This window comes from Rhea pennata, chromosome 16 (genome assembly GCF_028389875.1).
Source record: "Rhea pennata isolate bPtePen1 chromosome 16, bPtePen1.pri, whole genome shotgun sequence".
Lineage (NCBI taxonomy): Eukaryota > Metazoa > Chordata > Aves > Rheiformes > Rheidae > Rhea > Rhea pennata.
Window position 1 is genome coordinate 5,976,198 of NC_084678.1, and position 21,025 is coordinate 5,997,222.

A 21,025-nucleotide genomic window follows, 5' to 3' on the forward strand; every position below is an offset into this window, starting at 1 on the left:
AATGGCATTCAGACAAATAAGTGACTTGAAAAAGTCCCATAGGCACACATACACTCACACAGATTCTTTAGAGTGTAATACATCTCATTTTGAATTCTAAAAGAGGAGAGAGCAATTTGGACCAAAACTGAAACTGATAGCAGTATAATTGAACTACTGTGGGGCTATTTGTTGCTATTTGGTGTTACTAATAGCTTGAATGTATGACTGCTTCATTCATTGACTCCACAAACTTCCTTTGACTTCCTTTTTTTTTTTTTTAATCTACTTTCTTGAGGTTATCCACGCCATGTACTTGTGTCACCAAATGTACTTGCCTTTTTCTTCCACATGGTAAATTCTAGCTGTCTTGCAAGAACCAGGAGGGTTTCAAATGAGGTAGGCAGGTGAAAAGTTCAAGGTAAATAGATAGAAGTTGGTTTTCAAAGAGGAATTAAACTGTGGAAGTCTTTTCCCCAGGATATCACAAATATGAAAAGTTTTCATGGGTTCAAAAAGCTGCCCAGCTATTTCATGAAAGAAAAATCTGTCTAGAGCAATTAAACACAAAAACTCTTGACTCAGGAAGCTCCTGTACTGGATGTGGTCAGGAGGTCAGAGAGTATTTTGGTTCTCTAGAACCAACGTCACTCCATATTTCCCCTGTTCTTGTACTCTTTCCTAATCTCCACTTTTGGATGCTTCTGGAGACACAATAATGGGCTAGCTAGACCTCTGGCCTGATCCAGTAGTTTCACGTTTCTATTTTGAGACTATGGTGAGACTCTTTTCTATTTTACTTTCGAGAGGGTAATGGCAACACTGATGAGAGGAGGGAAACATTATTTGGTGCCCTAAGTTAGTATGTCTCTATTTTCTGGCTTCTTCCACCTTATGGCAACTACAGCATCCTTTGCAGGAAGATACTATGAGTTAAATGTTCTCTGTGTATAGCTGTGTTTGACACAGCTTTGACCCATCTTTTCATGTAGACATAATGAGGGAACTGAATTTCGCAGTGGCAGAAGACACTAAGACACTATGGGATGGAAGCAGCCTGTCAGAAGTGAAGCACAGCCCTGAGAAGGAGAGGATGTTGCCATCCTGTCCATAAGGAGAAAGACACTTGAACCCAAGAGGCAGGAATGTCAAGATACTCAAGGTAGCATCTAGGAAGCAGAAGTGCTTGTGCACAGATATGGTCTTCCCATACCTGTTGAAGTCTCAGGGTTGAGGACCCCAAGAAAGGAGGAGTGTGCTTTCTCACAGTAATGCCCAGCAGATGAAATGATGATGCTGACAATGAAAGGAAATCAAACTGAGTTCAGCAATGCTGGTCATTATCACTAGGAAGAGAAAAATCAAAAATGGTCATCTTCTGATGATGAACATAAGCCAGAAGACTGGTGTTTTTATGTTTGGACTTCTCGACTTTCTTGGAGTGTCAGTGATACTTTATGACAGTGAAACAGTCATTCGCAGTCATCTACTGTCATCCATGCTGTGGTGATGTGTGGCGGGCAGTCATGCAGAAGGCAGCTGAGAAAGAAGGCTTTGGGCAGTGGAGAGGATCTAATGGGAGCTTTTGTATTTTGTGCTTGGGAAGTGGGTCTGAAAGAAGAGAGGGCAAGCCTAAGAGTAGAAAGCTGGTGTTTAACCAGGTGTTCTCAGCAGTGGGTACCTTTGAGTTTTTGATGGTCACTTACTGAGCTGTGGAGAGACACAGTTAGTGCTAGCTGTGTCTGTTGCTAGGTGAGTCAAGCATAAGAAAATGAGGAAAGCTCCCCAACTTTATTAGTGTAAGCTCCCAAACAGCTACTGCCTGGATGAGGCATTTTTTAGTCTCTACCACCTTGAAGCAAATTCAAAATTATAGCGACTTTGTAAGTCTTTGACCTAAACAAATAACACATCTTTCTCATGATATGAAAGATTTTCTTTTTTTTTTCTTTCCTTTTTTTTTTTTTTTTTTTTATCACTCTAACATGTATCTTGTTTTTTAAAGGAAAACTGATTCTATGTGGAAAGCTGGGTCTTGGAACCTCCTCTTTTTCTTTTTTCTTTAGGTTGAGAAGTTTGCATGCATGCTCCATATATCTGAGCATACTCCTCTCCTGCAGTCCTGTTCAGGAATCAATGTTTACAATAATGGCTCAACTTGCCTCTGAATTGAGCTGGTTAATAACTATTTCTGGGGAAATCAATCAGCTCTATGATATCTTATTACTTACGCTAATTTAATCACAAGGAATGGGTCATTGCTTCAGTTCACAGGGCAAAAAGTATTTGTGGATGTGAGAGTGCATAGAGGAAGAAGCAGAGGAAAGGAGACTTCATGAACTGGAACACAAGGGATAGAAACAGCATGGAATCTCTTAAGGCTATAGGATGGATGATACAGAAAAAGATCTGCATTTTTTAATCACATGTTGTTTTTTTTTTTACCTTGGTTTCATGTTCCAAAGAACCTTGGTAGATGGAGGCAGATGAAAGATTTCCTTTTCTTTCCTCTCTATGTTGTCTATCTGAAATCAGTGAAATTACTTTTAGAGTTGATCCCTTCCTACTGAGAAGTGAGTCGAATTCACTCATCACACTACAAGCACATGTCAGATTGTACTGAATTTCTCCATGCAAACAGCACCACTAGCCTGGCAAACAGATCTTGTACACTATTAGAAAAATGGAAAGCACTAGTGCTAACAGCTGCGCTAACACCATCTAATTCACTTTATTAACTAGGTAATGAACTAAAGCCATTGTGGTCTAATTGAAATAAATAAATACATTAAAGCTGCGAATTAAAGTAACTACATTTTGATGGTTTTTGGTTATTCATATTGCTTCAAAATGTTATTTTTAATCCAAATGCTGCTGGACACATCATCTTGTGCCCCAGGGACAGTATAAAGTATGTTATTGGCCTCTTTGTACTCCATTTACTTCACATTCACGCTGCTTCCAGATGGTTTTTCCCTAGCAAGATCTGATAACTTAAAAAAAAAGAGAGAGAGAGAGAGAGATAAATGTCAAGTAACATTAATAATGAGTGCCAGAATTTAGCATTTTAATATTAGGGATCTCTACACTTCCTTCAATGAATGCTGAAAAGTCAGATTTTCAAAAGTGCTCACTCTTAGCCAAACTCAATTTCCAATGAATTTGATGGGGATTCTACTATAGACTTAGGTAGGAAAAAATTGGGTGATGCAGGGTTATTTGAAATGCACCTTAAGTGTATTTTTCATCAAGTGCAGCATTTGGTGCAAAATAATATAATATTAAAGGTTAACACTGACCACGCAAAGCTCCTCAATTAAAGACTAATTTCCCTTCCCCTCCCACCCTCCCCAGCACACTGCATGGTCCTTTGGTGCTCTGTTGTTTTTGTGCATCTGTGCAATCCGGTTGCTTGGGGAGTGCAATGCAATGCCTATTAATTGCATTGTGTTAGACAGCTGAAAAATATATTAACTTTGTTCTTCCAGGGTGGTCAGTTGCTACAGTTTTTGCAGAGATGTTATTTCATCAGCAAGAGGGAGGGAAGTGGCCTCAATGGTTATAAGCAGGAGGAGAAGAGTGCTCTCAAGACTTTCTCCGTGGAGCTGCATTCTGAGCTGTGATGTCAGCCTTGCCCTTTGCTGAGGTTTCTCTTTCTCTGCTAACAAGGTTATATGGCTTTACTTCAAATTTACTCAGCTAGTGATGAACTGGGCAGGTGCTAGTAGCAAAACCTTCTTCTTTTACACAACCTTTCTCATCCAAATGTGTCATTCTACTTAGAGCAAGACGTGCAGGCATTCATTCTCTAGACTGTTCCTCTGGACTTGTTTTTATTGGCACAAGTAGAAAGCTAGGGAAACTTTAAGTAAGAGTTCTAGGTTTGCACACAATTAAACAGTGATATAATTTATCCCTGTACATAGGTTTGTGTACAGAGGTAAGTGGTTGTTTGCTGGCTTGACCCTGTGGCTGCTATTTACATCAGTCTCCTATTTCCTTCAGTGGAAAGAGCATTTGCAGGACGTGACTCAAGATTACTCTGGCACCAAAGGATGCTTGAACTGTAGGGTGAGAGAGTTAATCTTCACACTATGCAATTGATTAATCCTGGGTTTAGTTTTTCTTTTTCAGCTGACAAAGTTGACAGCCTTGGATTTATCAATTTGCAGATATCACTAAAGGAACATAAGTGAGTAATAAAAAAAGAAAGAAAAAAGAAAGACCATGGAATAAATAGATAACTTTTGTGTGAAGCAGAAACATAAAATTACACCCAAAGGAAAGCCCTAGCCTGTAACCTACTACACTCCTGAGATACTCCATTGCCTCTATTAAATTTATTAATGAGGGCTGTAAGGTCTTAGCAGGAATGCTGGCACTGCCATTCTACTCTGTGGTTTTACAATTTTGGGGAAGGAATAATAACAAAGATGATTAATTGTAGGGGCAGGGGTCCATAGAAGCTTGAGGGTAGAGAAAGGGGCTTCTTTTTTGTTGCTAATTAATTCTATACTAGTTGTTATATAACAGACTCCTGATATCTGCAGTGTCAGAAAGCAGGGTCTGATCCTACTTCCCACTGAAATCGATGGGAGCTTTGTCATTGATGGAGCAGCTGAGCAAGTAGCTTGCAAGAATTCATTTATTCAACAAATCTGGCCGCTGCTTCTGCTTATCTCTATCGATCGTAGTCATGTCCAATCAGGTTTGTAGCATTAGCTGCATTACCTTACAATAACAGTGTAATTCACTCGGGTTATGTTCTTACCAAGTTCTAGAATCCGCACAAAGATAAACAAGAAGTATCCTAAGCAAAGATGGCTTTGGCTTCTTCCAGGATGGCCACCTCTCGTTAGCTGTACATCTCTAGTATCTGTATTGCCACTTTGCAGTTGCTGGGCTAGAGGCAGAGTGCAAAGTGGCTGTGGAAGTTCAGCTAGTACAGGAGATGATGTAGCAATGAATGTTGGCTGGGTGCTTGGGGAACCAAATTCCAGATTTCAGTTCTGCCACAAGCTTCTCTGTCACTGTCTGAGCCTGAGTCTGTCATCTGTCAAATGGTGCCTGGATAACCTTTTGTTGTAGGGTGTGATGCAGTTGCAGGTTCGTAGCAGGCTGCACAGCCGTCTTGGGAGAGCAGGTAAATACTTGGGCAGGTAGCCCAGCCAGGGCTGTGCCCTTTGGCATTGCTATGCTGCTGTCAGTTGTACTTCTGCACGTAGAGGTAGGCAGCCCGCCCAAAGGAGAACCAGGAATAGAACCATGGTTCCTGTGGGGAGTCCTGTTCCCTGCATCTGCCAGCCTAGTTAAACATCCTTTGCGAAGGAGGAAGTGTGGTGTTTTCCATTTTTTTTAAGGTGTTGCAAACCACAAGCACCAATAAAGCAAATACTTGAACATCTTCAGTGAAATGTTTACACAAGTAAGGAAGCTCTGGCCTGGACCTGTACATGGTTAAGTGGATGCAGGGGACAGCCAAGCACTTCTTCCTCCCCGTGGGATTAGGCTCTGTTTCATCTCTTCCTTGCAATCAGGAAGAGAAAGGTAGGTTTGTTGCATACCGTGTGCAAGCAGCTGGGAGCAGAAGTGCTGTGGGGCAGGAAGTGTATGAAATCAGTGCAGAGCATTCTTTGCATTGTGCGAAGAGGCACTCTCCAGACCCTTGGACGTGTCCTTCTCTGAAGGAAATAGTTTTAAAAGGGTAGAACATCTATGACTCTAATTCTGGTTTGCAAATAAGCCATCCAAGGGAATCTTGTGCAGAAGCAATTCTGCCAAACTTAGCACAACACATCCTTTTGCTCCAGATTCTTGCCTGAGCTGTGGGACTGAAAACCTTGATTACTGTTGCTTGTTTTTCTTTTGCTGACACTCTGAAGCCTTTGTTTTCTCAATTCCTTCTCTGCTTTCTGCAACTTGTGATCATAGAAGGTAAAGCAACTTAAACATTAACCACTTGTTTACCTTGTGCTTTAGATGTGGAGTAATTATATCTCTTTTTGTATTTCTTGGCCATTCAAGTTTTCCTCTGTTTAAGGGCTGTTGTATGCCTAGGTTTTAATGCATGTTGTATGCCGGATTATCATGGTTATCTCTCTGGACTTCAGAAGATATGTACTGATGGTGGAGCAGGCTGCTGACAAGCCTAAAGAAATCTAGAGTTCCTTTCAGATAGTGTATTTTAGTTCAATACCACTAAGTAATCTGGAGATCTAGGGGAAGTGCCTGTGGGTACATCAAATATTTGAGCCCTATGTTGTTAAACCTATACGAAGTGGCAAGAAAGCAGCTGTATAGGTACACAACACATTCTGTGAGAGCATCAAGTACCTTCCAAGTCATGGCTGTTTGAGTGTCCTACTTGATGGCTCCAAGATTACCCACTGGGCCGTCATCATTTAGAAGAAGTCTGAATCTGATCCACTTCTAGTGCTATGCCTCCTACAGGGAGGAAGAGGAGTAGCTGGTCACTGTTACTGAGGTAACTGGACATAAATTTGTCTTCTGTTCTCTGACGTTTTCCCTTCCAGGCCAGATCTTTACTGGACCCTACAGGCATGGGAGAACATGGCCTACCCTGCAGTCATACTCTGTATTGAGGAAAACTTGCTCTATCATACAGCAAAGCATGAGGAACAGATTCTGCTCTGTTACTTTCCCAAAGTGTCTCAAGAGGGATGTTAAAATTATCAAATCATTTACTTTTGGTCCTATACTGTTTTTTGATGATACTGTTTTAATTCCTTCTCTTTCAGCTACATCCCTAACTTTTTTTTTTTTTTTTTTTTTTTTTAATTATTTGAAGGAAAGCAGAGCTAGGACATGATTTAGGATCGGACAAACCTCTGTGGCTTGCTTTTGCATAAAGAAGCTGAGCGCAAGATTCTGTGCAAACAGCCTTCTATTTATGTATATAAACTAATTATGGAGACCTTGATCCTGCAAAAAGCTCTGTGTATAGTGCAGTGAAGTACAGGAGTTCTACAGTGGGGCAGAGCTTGTAGTATAAATAGAGCTTACAGCCTTGCCTGTGTTAGAAAATTATACCACTTTAAGCATGCTGTTATATTTTAAGTAGTGAATTCTATACAGATGCATTTATATAAAGTTTCTGTTTGAAGATGTGTTCAATTCTGCATTCCTAGTGAAATAATTAGTTTGGAGAAAGTAATTTTTATACACACATAACTGAGTCTTCATTAAAACTTTTATCAGTACAACCTCGCTGGTTCAAAAAAATGAAGAAGAACTGAACTCAATATGTATAGCCAATGTACTTTTTAAAGTAAAACTGACATGTCTGTAGATGATACTGAATACCAACAGTGTTTGACAGTTAATTCCTGAATCCCTTACATTTCAGTACAGTAAAAGAAGCCGTTTATTGAGATTTAAGAAAAAGAAGTTGATGAACATTCTCTTTTATAAGTGTTTGTTCTATAGTTTAATCAAATTTATTGTTTTATTTTAGAAAAGTCTTCCAACAACTCCAAGTACCTCTTGGTTTATATACACCCTCCAACAGATACAGCAGGGCACAGTCTTTGCCTTTCTTAAATGCAGTGGTTACAGCAGCACTTTGCCTGCCTTAAGTTGACATTCCCCAAAATATGTATTCTTGTAGTAGAACGGTTGTTGTGAAGATTACTCGGGTGATTGCTGCCCCCTCTGTGTGCTTGCATGCTGAATAATTGATAGGCTTGTGAAACAGTTCCTTGAAATGAAGCCTGCTTTCATGTGGCATTTGCTCATAGGAAACCCCATTACTGAAAAATTTGATCTACCATATTCAAGTTTCAGAAGACTTGGGACTCTTAATAAATCTCAGTATTGAACGTTAAAATGGAATTTGGCAAGAGAGGTTAAGCTGAGTTTGTTTGCCTGTCAGCTGGTTCCTTTAGTCGCTGCTCTGTTCTCAGCAGAATAATGTTATGAAAGATGCCCTGTAAATGGGAGCCGTTCTCTTCTCCTGGGGCTTGCTGCATTGCACCGCTGTGTCAAGTTTCCAGATGTCACGGACTTCACAAAGCAGCACAGATGGAAACAAATGACAGCTCCCATTTCTGCCTTGTGGTCTTGCAGAGGTTTGTTAGATAAGCAATAGGTGACTGAAACACCAATCAGTAATTATAGATTAATTGCGTTCAGAAATAGCGGCCAGCCAGTGGCAGAACGAGTGACTCGTTATTCTTCAACTTGTCATTTACTGCATTTTTTGCATATTTCGTATGAACTGTGGCAGAAGCAGCTTTTCAGAATTGATCTGGAAATGTACTGTGTGGACAGAAGGATGAATATGTCTCAAGAGATTTCTAGACAAAGGGCCTTGGGTCACGCTAATGGAGAAAGGGTGGAATCGGCTCTAGCGCACACAGCTGAAATTGTGCTAAGAGGCCTGAAGGAAGTGCTGAACTTCTTTTGACTTTTAGTAGAAACCAAATCCCCAGCAGATTTAGACTTCTCTTCAAAATACTCACTGAAATTAATAGTAACAATACACACTAGGAGGAAAACGTATTTGCTTGTTCTTTACTCCCCAGATATTTTTCTTAGATTATTCTGTCTCTCTGTTTCCCCTCTCCCCTCTATTTCATTGCATAAATTTTATTTAGATGGGTCCAGGCTGATAAGATAAATGCTGTTGGGGAGGAGTGCTAATACTGCCCTTAAAGTTTCTGCACCAATTACGAGCACATCTACAGTATGAAGAGAGGAGAGAGCTAGTGGACTGGAAGGCCAGAACGGCTTTCAGATCAATAGATGAGCTGACACTGAGGCTAGAGGACTGATAGAAGTAGTGGAAAGGATAGACATATTTGGCAGATTTCTGAAGACATTCAATAGTGACACAGAGATGGAGCTGATAAATCAATATCTCTTTGAGTACATTAGATTGATATTTTAAATGTATATGGAACTGTCTTAGCCAGGAAGACTGAACAACCACTGAGGGAAAAGATAAGCAGAGAAACATTAATTCATATTTCTGTATTATTTCAGTGTGGCTTTTAAAGGAATTGTGTGGAACTTGAACTGCTTTCCTTGTTGCAGCTGGGATGCTGAATCAGATGCAACTTCGAATTGCACTATTGCTCTGGAATTCCTTGGCCTAGCTGGTGTGGGTTAAGTTAGCGATAATGAATAAGTGATTGTTATAGTGAGAAAGCATTTAACATAAGAGGTTGTCAGTTAACAGCGGGACAGGATTGGGACAACTGTGCAATACTCTTCGGGGTGGAGTGGACGTTGGCCCAGACCCACCATGTGTATTATCTGTGTGTGGGTGTTCTCAAAAGCACAAGGATGTAAAGGAAGGCATTATGGCAAACCTTCAACCCACGTGATCAACAGGACTTAGAATCTAAATTATGCTGTAGCGAAGACAAGGGCAGTTTTGTCAGTGATTTCAATGGGAGCAATACTGGGCCTTTGTGCACCAGGCTTTGTACTACCTCTGGCCAATCAGGCCATCTCCTCTTGCTACCAATTAGATCAGTTGTCATAAATGAGAGACAAAAAGCTATAAAGTGGTTTTAATCATTCTGGGATTCCTGGAGTGATTTGCGGCTTTTGCACTGTGCCGATCAGTGTTTGGCTCTCCCACGACGTTCCTCTGTCTTCCGTAAACACCTACTAGAAGTTCAACTTGAAAGGTTTTCTGCAAGCGATAGTGGTGTTGTGTTCACCAGATGTTGTAAAGCTAAATTAAAGGAGAGCCTGTACTAATGGAATTTCTGAGAAGTTCACAAGTGAATTATTACAGTTGGAAAACTTGGCTATTTAATATATACTTCCATAGAGGCAGAAGGGGAGGACTGTAGAATGAAATAGATGTATAATGATGAGGCAGGAAGGATGTCCTTGATTTGCCTTCTCTTATTCTGAACTTGATGGAAAGTAGATCAGCCAAAAGATGGATCAGTCGCTCATCCATCCAGATTACATTGGTTTAATGTCTTTGTCTGCTACTGTTTCACTGTCCAGGACTCACTAGACTGGGCTGGCCTGGTCTGTTTAACAAAGAATAATTTTATAAAAAAAAGAAAACAAAATGAAGGGAAACCAATTCCATGAGAGCAAGGTTAGAGTAATCTCGTTTTTATCTGCAAATACTACTTTGTTATATTTGCATGTAAATAGATGCCAGATAAGTATTTCGAATGAAGAGACCATTTCAAAGTCATTTGCTTTCTAGGAAAAAAGAATAGCTCAGCAGAACTTGGAAAGCCCCGAACTTGAAATGTAGCTTGTTCTCTGCTGATAGATTTTGTCTTTGCTAGTTCATAACCCTTCGAAGTTATCCTGAGATATAGCTGCCTCTCTGTAAGGCCTCTTGTTGATCACTACTCAATTGCAGTGTGGTGTAATTAGGAGGAAAGGGGAAATGAGGCCTGGCAACAGTGTAGGGTTTCAAACACTGTTTATTGGGCTGACAGAATGGGTTTCTTAAGAAATCAATGCATTGGTAAAGAAACCACAACATCATTTTCTCTGCTAGATATTTGTGGTTGGACACTTGATCTTCATTCTCTTGACACAAACACTTGTTTCTGCTTACGTATACCATTATTGCTCAATTCATGATCATATACCAGTACTAGACAGGGCTTGGGACCAACTGGTTGCGTGCCTAAGTTACTCTGTAGGCACCCTCGAAGATGGCAAGGCCTGCCTGGCTCTACTGGCTACGTATCTGTTGGGTTACAGAACCTCCCTCTGTAGCTGGCAGAGGGTCTGACCTTGGACAGGTCCAGGTGGAGGCTGAAATGTCTCCTAACTGCAGCCTAAGTGACTTTAATTGCTATGTAGTGTGTGGTCCTAGGACCCCCAATGGCTTCAGTAATCAAGCGATCACCCTGCTTGTACACATACAAAACACCAAAAGCTCTGCTGGAAGTGTTGGATTAGACCAGAATGTTTTCAGGCCAGGATATTAATGTTTAGGCTAGTTGTTTTCTCTGGTGACCCTGCATTCCCAAGTGTGAAATACGAACCATCAACTGGCTTCAGTCTGTTTGTGAAACTTGCAAAAATTGGCTACAGGTTAGTGGCAAATGTGAAACTAATCCAAAGAAATTTGGACGCAGACCCACTCAAATTAGGAAAGGGGGCAGGGGGGTATGTTATCGCTAAATATGGTTAAGCCTGAGGCCAAAACACTAAATGCATTAACCAGAGCACTTCAGCAGGGTACTGTACAAGAATGCCAAAACATATTTTGCCTGGATTTCTATTTAGTTCAGCTCTTTTTAGTTTAACCTTGTCCTTGAATTTTCCTAAAATTGACTTTGAAATGATTTCAGCATGGCAATTTCAATCCTACTTTCACTTTAATTTATGCCTAGGAATGTACATATATGTACCACCTGTGCATGTGCATTCAGGCTTATGCAGTTTGGGTGCACACGGCTGCATGTAGTTGTGACCTCAGGCTTACGAGACCTGGGTTTTATTCTTGATTCTCTTCCTGCTGTGTGGCTTTGCAGATCTCCTCCCCTTCTGTATCTTGCTTCCCCTCTTGCTTGTGGAGGCCATGGCTTTTAGGGGAAATCTTGCTCTGCTTTGCTTTCAGCACATGGTTCTAGTAGGTGTGTTTTGCAGGTTGTTGATGGAGATGGGGACTTTTTGGGCACTACCAAAATCGGGAGGAGAGGTGAAACCTTAGGGAGTGTTCAGCTGCAGGCTTATGTTAATCATTAGAGAACAGCTTACTATTCATGAGTGCTAGAGTTAAAAACATCTGCAGGGTTTAAATTGACATCCAAGCCTAGGGAGGACTAAACACATCCTTTGTGTAACGTTCCGCAGGCCTTGCATTTGGCCATCTCTTCTGCAATTTAACTGCTCAAAGACGAACTTCAGTCGTTAAAGATAAACGGCCATGTGCGGTGTTCCCCGAAGCTGCCCGGGCCCTGGACACTGCGCTCTCCCGGCTCCCCACCTCAGTCCTGCAGGGCCGTGCTGCAGCAGCCGGCAGGCTCCGCTCTCCCTCACCGCGGCGAGCGCCGACGGTCGGCTGTCTGACGGGCGCGTACTGCTCCAGCTCCCTTGATGTCGCAGACAATAGATGGACGCATTTGTCATAATTATGTGCGAATCTCTATTAATTGGAAAGCATGTTTCTCACCCTCAAGTCTGTGTGGCTATCGACGGCAGATCACCACGCTGTGGTTCCCAGGGGAGACTATATCCAAAGAAAACAGGACTGCTTCCAAAGAGCTGAGCAGCTGCACCCTGTCAGCCTGTTGAAAAGCAGTCTGCCTTAGCAATAGGCTAAAACACGAGCGCTACTGTACGGACATCGCAGGCTTACCCTCACTGAGCAGCATGTTCGTGTATCTCGGGGCTGCCACATACAGGACCTTACCCATCCATCAATATCATCGCTTTAGGAAGAAAAAAAAAGTCGCAGAGATGTTCCAAATGGTTTCACACTGAAAGGAAGTGGCAGACTTTGCATTTGGCACAGCGTGCTGGAAGTTCCCGTGCTGGGCAGCACCTCTCACCGTGGATGGGCAGGCTGAGCTGCCTTTGGGACATACTGCCTTTGATTAAAATTGGCAATTCCGAATCTCCTGCTGCCCGAAGGCAGCTTGGTGAAACGTGACTGTTTGTGACAGCCCAAGTGCAGAAGCCTGTCGTTCGGTTTCCAGCCTGCCGCAGCGTCGAACCAAGCCTTGCCAAAAATAGTTATCCACAGTAACACTTAACAGCAAAATACCCTGTTGTCCTGCAACCTTTGCATTAATGAAATGAAAACAGATCAAGCAAAATCAAAGGTTTTCTTTTGGTGATTAAACCACAATTTATGTATCAAATATCCTCCGTTTGTTTACAGAAAATGTTGGCTTCTGATTTAATGCTATGCCACAAACTGCAGCCACAGGCTGCGCTAGAGCTCTTGAAACCAGACTCGATTCTCCCCATGATAGCATTGCCGCACATTGCCTCATCCCCTCCCTTACCTGCCTTCCGCTGGGCAGAGTGGAGGCAGGTTTAACTGCAGAGCTGAATCTTATTGAAAATGTAAAATGAATATCTAATAACAAGGCAATTTAATAGAGCAATTCCAAACGGCTGAAAGCAGATTTATATCAGCACATTGATTAGTTGCTGGAGACTTGCAGAATCTTATATTTCTGATTGGTCCTGGCCAGATGAGCTCTATTTGAGGATATTATTCCTGTTGAGTTTTACACCAATCTCTCTTTATTACTCTCATTTCCTTTCCAAGTAAATCTGTGGGTATCAAGAGTTTGAGCGCTGTGGTCATGGCCCACCTGAATTCCATAGCATTTGAAACATATCTAAGAAATTCAAACTTCAGAAGGACGAAGAAGATTGTAACACAAGCAGAGGTGAGAAACGGAAATTGGATTTACCTGCTTTGGTTTTTTGGTTTTGCTTGTGGAGCTCAGATTCTGTGAAGACAAAGGCTGGTGGAATAAACCTGAAAAGAGAGGATAACTAGAGATAGCCACAGAATGAAAGGTGCAAGTATCAACTGATACTTTAGATATCTCAAGGTAGAGAAGTATTGGAGTGGAAATAGCTGGAGCAGCTACTAGTTCCGTGCAAGTTGTTACTTGCAGGCATACGGGCATAGTGTTGGAAAAGAGAAGGCTTCAGAAGTCAGATGGATGATAGGTTCTGCAGTGAAAGCAGGGAAAAGCTATTGGACTTGAGTGAATCCTAGTCAAGACAAAGGACTGAAGCAGCAATGAGATTGCAGGTGAGCTCTCCAATACAGAATAGAATTGGGCTCCCCAGCACATGGAGTGCTTCTTCGTAGCCTGCATTACTCAAATATTTTTTTTCTTTATCTGAGCTGTTCAGATAGTCAACCTAGGTAAAAACCAAACCTTTTTTTTTTTTTTTTCTTTTTGCTAACGAGTTGAGTCAAGTCTTAATCAAATTTCTTGAAAGTATATTTAAGCCTTCAGCACCAATGAATCATCTGATATGAAATAGAAAAAAGGGAAAATAAACACATTTTAAGATTTTATTAGCATTTTGATCAGCATCTAAAACTACTTCAAAATACATATAAACTGCCCATCTCAAGGAGTCCAGATAATGCTGCGTGGTGCTAGAACATGACCAAGCAGGTTGTACAGAAATCATGAGGTATTGGGTAAAGCAGCATGTGGCAACACAAAACTGCAGATTGCTGATGTTGCCATTGAGCGTACTGAAAGGTGCTGGCAAAACTGTTGCTCTTCCTCATGATTAGAGGTAAAGGCCATGTTTTTCAAGCTTATAAGGCTCTCCTTCAGACCTGATGAGAGTGCAGACACCTGAACTTCCTCTGAGTTCAGATATGCCAGATTGCATGCTGGGTTAAATCATGCAGCAGGAGTGGCTATCTGGTTCACTGGCCTTTGTAATGGGCTCGGGCTTCAGCTCTGGATTGCAGCTGGGCAAGTACCTCCATGTACTGTCCTTTGAGCATCGTTGCTCCTGCTGTGCAGTCCCAATGAGTTTCCCCCCTTAACTCAGCTGCTCAGCAGATCGTAGTTCAGCCATGTCTGACGTGGGGTAAGAGAGCGGGAAAAAGATCATAACACTGCTCTGTGAATTCATGAGATGGTTGTACCTCTGCAGAGAGCGATGGTCTCCAGATGCCGCAGGCAGCTTTGAAAATCTCAACCTCTGTGATGCTAAAATTCTGATCATCAAATAATTTTCATTCAAATCCCCTTTCTTCCATCCCATACTTTGTGTGCTGAAATTTTGGCCAAGCTCTGTAGAGCAGACTGCCCTTCTGCGGGTGGAATGCCTAATGTAATAGGATCCTCAATGAAGGCAACAAATAATCTGAGCTTTCTAATTCTATGGCTTTGATTTGGGAATGTTGAGTTTTTGGGCTAGCTTGGGTTTTGTCTTTCTCACCTTAACTGTTCAAATTAATACTCTTCACCAGCTGCTGATACAGCTTAGATCAGAAGGAAAAAAGACCTGAAAGTTCATACAATTTCTACTGTGAACTTTGACCCTTGAAAAAGAGATTGGTAACTTTTTTAATAAATATTTTCCATTTTTACTCAGTTCACTTCCTAGCTATGCCTGGGAACAAGAAGCAGGAAGCACCATAAATCTTGTGGAAAAGCCTGTTCTGGCAAATTTCCTAGCCCAGCTTTCCTGATCATTGAGTTTTGGATCGTTTGGATAAACTTCATGTAAGTAACCAAGCTCATGTACTTCTCCAATCTATTTGCAAACTTCAGATCCCATGAAGCCAGCTCATTGCTTACTGTAAGCAGCCTGAACTCTACCTTCTTTTGCCCAGCTTGTATATAAAGCACAGGTTTAGGGCTGCGTTGTTTTTTTGGATGAGCTTTGTGCTAAAATGACTTAGAATCTTACAGTGATTGCTACAGCCAAGTGTAACGTAAGCAGGCGTCTTGCAACCTTCCTCCGTGCAGCTTTGCTAATGCATCCTAATCCTGTCTGGTGATACCTTGTGCTGTTCAGAGACTGTACTAACCCCGAGCGGAGTTTACCAGTTGCACTAAACCACCATAAAACTGCTGCATAACAATCCAAGGCTCAGTTTGAATCTAACAAGTTGTTCCCCGTGCAACAGAAAAAACAAGTTTGAACCCTGAAGAGAGAAGCAGCTCATGAAAAATGACTTAAGAATAGATTTTAAAGTTCCTTCTCTTCTCCTCTAAGGGTGACATATGGTTCTGTGATAAACAGTTAAAGTAAGTTAGCGTGGCAGGCTACCAAGGATCATATTGCCAGAGGCTGCGCGAACAGGTACATGTATAGTCAATATCCCCAGATGTTTGCTCAGTAATGCTAATAGGCTGCTATTATTCTCTCAGGCATTAGGTCCATTTTAGTCCGGGAAGAATATGGTATTTGATTAGGGCAGTACAGCACACCCTGACAAAGGGGTCTACTGCCTGTCACACCTTGACTTGTTGAGCGCTAACACAGCCTGGGGGATCACAAAGCTGTCATTACAAAGCATTAGCATGAGAAAAGGAGCACTCCTCGTGTTTTGGCATGTCACACCCAAGTGACAGGGAGCACAAATACAGTCAGGCACACAGAACAGTGCAAGTCAACGTCGGCTTTGACAGTGTTGGGCACCAAGGCTGTCACTCCTTTGACACAGCCCCTCCTTCCCCCCAACCCACGCTGCCATTCGCAACAGCAGCTCGCCCACCGCTTTTATTTCTACACAATGTGTCAATAATTACTTGTCAGGCCTCTGCTTATAGACCTGGGATGGTGAATAAACGCTTATTATGCCTGAAAAATGTTGCAAGCTTTACCATAAATCTTGCGTTACAAATGCGCACAATAGGGGCTATTGACACAGAGGCAAACACTCACATTAGCATGTAAAGTCATGCTGCCCAGAATGGAGTTTGACAAACTAACTTGCAGCAAAGGATTTGTTGACCTTTTCTTTGCCTTCCTGGCAACTGGACCAGGTTTGTGTGTATTAAAAACCCAGATGAACAGGAGATGAGAGAAGATACTACGCATCTTCCTCTTTCTCTAAGAAGCAGCGAGGTAACTTTGTATCTGAGAGCACTGCAGAAATGGTGTTAGTTGATGTCATTCTGCAAACATCACATAAGCTGCTGTAGTCGCATGCTAAAAGCATTTTTAATTTTTTTTTATGGGAGTTGAGCAAATTTAAAAGCAAAAGTTGGATGTATTTGAATATAGCAGCCCATAGACTTCTGCCTATGCCTGCGTACCTGAGAAGGGCTTAGCAGCTGAAACGTTATTCTGGACTGCTAGCTATTCATGGATTGCCTCTACAGGTTGCATCTCTTTAGTTAGCTGTCTACCAATTTAGGTTTCAGATTCCTTCCTGAAATGGACTGGAGGTTTGATTTGGTATACTGGAACAAATTGTATGAATGATACTCTCTATGCCAAACTTCTTGAACACAAGCATCTACACTCTGTACTGTTAATAGGGATAGATGAACATCTCCAGAGTATGATCCTAACTGCAGGTAATCTGAACTATCCTCTATAACATTTCATTGGTTTCCCTTTATTTCTTTGTTTTCTAATGGCTTACTTTATCTATTTCATCTGCATCTTTCATACTTTGAAATACTCTTGTTTAGGTCATGCCCATCCAGACGTCTGGGATCTGGTGACTGAAGATATCCTATAATTGTGCTTAACCCTTTCATGTTTTCAATAATCTTCCCCCCACAGCTGTTTTCTATCTTTTAATATCTTTCTCTTTCCTTTTTTATTTATTTTGGCATTGAAAGCTCAATTTCATTTTTATTAGTGAGTTTCCCATAAACTTGCTGTCCTAGATATCATATCTTCAGTCAGTGATCTAGAATTTGTGTTTCAAATGGTAGAAAAGAATACTTTTAAAGAAATACTGCTTAAATCACAATGCTATTAAGAAAATAGGAACATATTTCTTTTGATTGTAGCTTTTATGGAAAATAGCTTCTTTTAAGAAAACAAGATTCTATTTTGTTTTTAAGAACATTCCACCTGAACTGTGGAATAAATTTGACCTAATCCCTTTAAGCAATCCAAAAACTCTTTGACAAATAAAGTTTACATTGTGTATGTAAATGAGTGATTTACATGCATGTTGTGGTACACAGATGAATATGTAAGATGTACATAGATGCATAGGTACCAACCACAATCAGAATTGCATGAGAATATGCATATCTATATGGCTTTCAGTTTACCTTGTAAAGTCATTCTAAGGTTAAGATAGCCTTTGAAAAAAATAAGGCCGGCATTTGAGGTCTGGTTCCACCACAGTTTAAACCAATCTGAACCTGTGCTGCTGTTGTCCCACTGTTCCCTCCTGAAACGCGCACGTGTGTGTGCACACACACTCCTCCTCCCTTGCCTCTGGTCATGGGCTTGGTGAGTTGGTTCAGGGAGCTAAACTGGCAGTGAACTATTGGCTTTTTTGTATGATTAATTTTCTTTTGGTTTAGCTCCCCGAACAAGTTCTGCAAAAGCACTAATGTCAGCACAAGAGAAGGGTCATAAATGCAGCGTGAGGAGGGAGGCAGGGCGGGAAGAGAGTTTTAGGTTCTGTAGAACCGCACCTTTAGGCTGCAAGTAATTCACCGAAATAAGTCTAATTATCCTTGTCTCCTTCTATAGTCAGTGAAAGCAAAAAGACACCACTAGAAAGCTTTTCAGATCTTAGGGTTCCCCAAGTTGTCTGTCCTGACATTCCTTCGTTCTGTGGGCATTTGACACAATGAATTTTCATCACTGTTATCTTAAACAGACCTTGTCTGCTTTGTTTTAAGTTACGCTGATCTCAGTTTGGGATAACTCCATTGACTGCAAATGTTTTTATCACTGTAAATTAGATTATTGGATTGCCCTGTTGCTGCAGTGAACTAGGAAACTCACCTCTGCTTGCTTGCAGGAAGGAAGGTTTTTTTCTCTTTTGACTCTGACTTCCCTTGTCATGTGAGAGCATCTGAAAGGCTGGATAGCTGTATCCTGGGGCCATGCTGAGCTGACCTAAATTCTACCTGGAGTCCTGAACCTAATGTTTTCTAATGGCTAAGTTTCTAAGGCCCTGGGGCTAAAGCACAGAGAGCCGTGTAGCAAGACCAGATGTATGCAGCCTTGATAAAATGACTTCTGTGAAATTTCTGTATAGGAAGTGGATCTCTTCCATACCTTTTTGAGACCCTCATTCTCCTGTAAGAGTGGTAAAAAGCCAAAATCCAAAACATGGGCAAATTGGGCTCTTTAAGCTCTGCAGAAGTTCAGAAAGATGAGGGTTGTTAGGGTAACTTGTAGCACAGAAAAGTCATCTGCATTTGAGAGCCCTTTTTGCTTTACCTGATATGTAAAAAGAATACCATGTGTGTTTTTTATTGTAACATTTATGGCTTTTCCCTGTAACCTAGTGCACAAGAGGGTTTTGACTCACTTTAGTCTTCAAAATAGTGAATGAGGTGTACAAGCGAACAAATATGACTGTGCTAGTTCATAAGCTTGTTTACAGAGCGTTATGCTAAATGAAGATCCATGTTCCACGGATGCACAGAAGTGATAGCTGTCTCACCGTCTGCTGTCTGTTAGTGAACGTTTCAAACTGTTTACCTGTTTCACTAAACCAGATAAAAACCTGTTGATCTCCTCCCCACACACACCATGCCAAGTTTCAAACTTTATGGAAAGCCATAATCATCTCAATCACTGAATTCTTTATTCAAATATAGATACATATATTCCATCCTCTCCGTCCATCACAGAAACAGAAGGAGCCCTGGAGCAGAACATGGATGCGGTTTAATCGTACAGTTAGTGAACAGTGCATCTGACCTAACCTTTTCTGCCATTAACAGTTGCAGAGGGAACTTGAAAAGACAGAGCTTAATGATGACCACTGGAACTTGGCCAGAAGAGAAAACTAAGCCCAACTCGTAAATAAAATATTTTTTTCTTGAATACAAGCGGCCAAGAATTCAGTCTTACAAAGGGGAGTTTCCAGCTGAAAGGCCTCCAGTTCTTGGGGCTCAGAAATGTTGCTGCCCTGCCCCGGGTATCAAGATGTTGACATTTTAAACTGAGAAGCTTTCATTCTCTACCTTTTTGCCTGTGGCTATTTACAATGTTGATTTGGTGCCATTCGGGAAAATAGAATAAACAAAGAGTTAGTCGCCTTGTTTTGTTTTTCTTTTCTTTTCTTTTTTTCTTTTTTTCCCCCTGCAGTTTCTGACTTTTTAGTTGATTGCAGTCTTGTTTCAGGGGCTGTGTTCTACAATAGAAAGCCTGTGCACAAGTTCAGCTAACAGAGTCTCTGTCGATAGCACAGGCATCTGCTAACAGGGACATACCGGGCAGAGATGGGCTGTGTTGGGATTCCTGGCTGACTTAGCTATTCTAAGAGAAGTCGCTAGTGTAAGTGTAGTTATACTGGCAAAGCTTCTAGACTGTAGTTTTGTCACTGTATGACATGACCTTTTCTACCCCAGATAAATGGAAAGCTGGATTGTTGTCTAACAACACTGCCTCCTGTATGGGCTCCTGAGATCTTCATGTGTAGCTGTCGGTGGGAAATGGGCAAAGGGCTAGTGCTGGTAAGTCTCTATGGATAGTGATATGCTTTTTTTATGACCTCATGAAAAGTCTTTTGATGCTATTATACTTCTGTGTTGAATTCATGCAGTAGCTCTCTTTAAATATAGAACTCTTGAGGTCTCAGGCATGCAGTTTTTAAGGGTGTCTGGTAAAATATAGGTTTCTTTTTTTCTTTTTTCACCTTAAAAATTTATAAAAGAGGAACAGTAGAATGGGAGAACCTCTTTCTCTGGAGATGATAAGATCTAAGGTCTGCATGCAGCTCATCAGAAGGATACTTATTTTGGTAGTGGCATTCAAAATGTACTTTTAAAATGTGACTTAATCATTTACTCACTGGTCCTGGCATAGTGTCAGTTTTTAAAATTTCTCAAAACAAGATTTTAAGAAGCATTACCATTTTATGTGTTAATCATTTTTGTCTTAATAACTAGAACTACTAAAGTCACCATCTTCATATTCAAACTGTTAAAAGATACTTCTTCTTTAAATCATCTCAGCATAGCTAGAAAATGTCATCTTGTCGTCAGACCTGACCTTCCAGTTCTGAGACTAATATTCCTTGAAGAAAGATAGTGAGATAGAACAAAATAAAGTGTGTTAGTAGAACCCTAGTAACAAGTCTATGGAGAAGCTGATGCTTCATATCTGGAATACTGAAGCAAAATGCTCATCAGAATTTTGGATGATAAGGAAGCAAGTGTCTTTTAAAACCCTTTAGTAACTGTTAAGGACTCATAAACATCAAAGGCACAAAGTGGTGCTTTGGTTGGAGACAGTGATTTGGGGAATGCTGGACTACATATTGGTTTTCATATTGTCTGATTTCTTTCGCTCCAGAGGCTTGATTTGTAGTGATTTGCTCTTTGCTTCTTCAGTTCCCCAATCTCACTATGATAGACATGTGATTTCCTCCCTCTATGTGATATCCTCTCCCTCTGCTCAGCCCTGGTGAGGCTGCATCTGAAGT

At 41.2% G+C, this 21,025-nt stretch overlaps 1 long non-coding RNA gene across 1 annotated transcript in view; it reads left to right on the forward strand.

The window, feature by feature from the left end:
- Positions 1 to 19,990: 19,990 nt before the first annotated feature.
- Positions 19,991 to 21,025, forward strand: part of LOC134147789 (uncharacterized) — a 29,096-nt gene continuing 28,061 nt past the window's right edge. The window contains exon 1 of the long non-coding RNA XR_009960070.1: positions 19,991 to 20,054. This is a non-coding gene — a long non-coding RNA (uncharacterized LOC134147789). The remainder of the gene's footprint in view (positions 20,055 to 21,025) is intronic.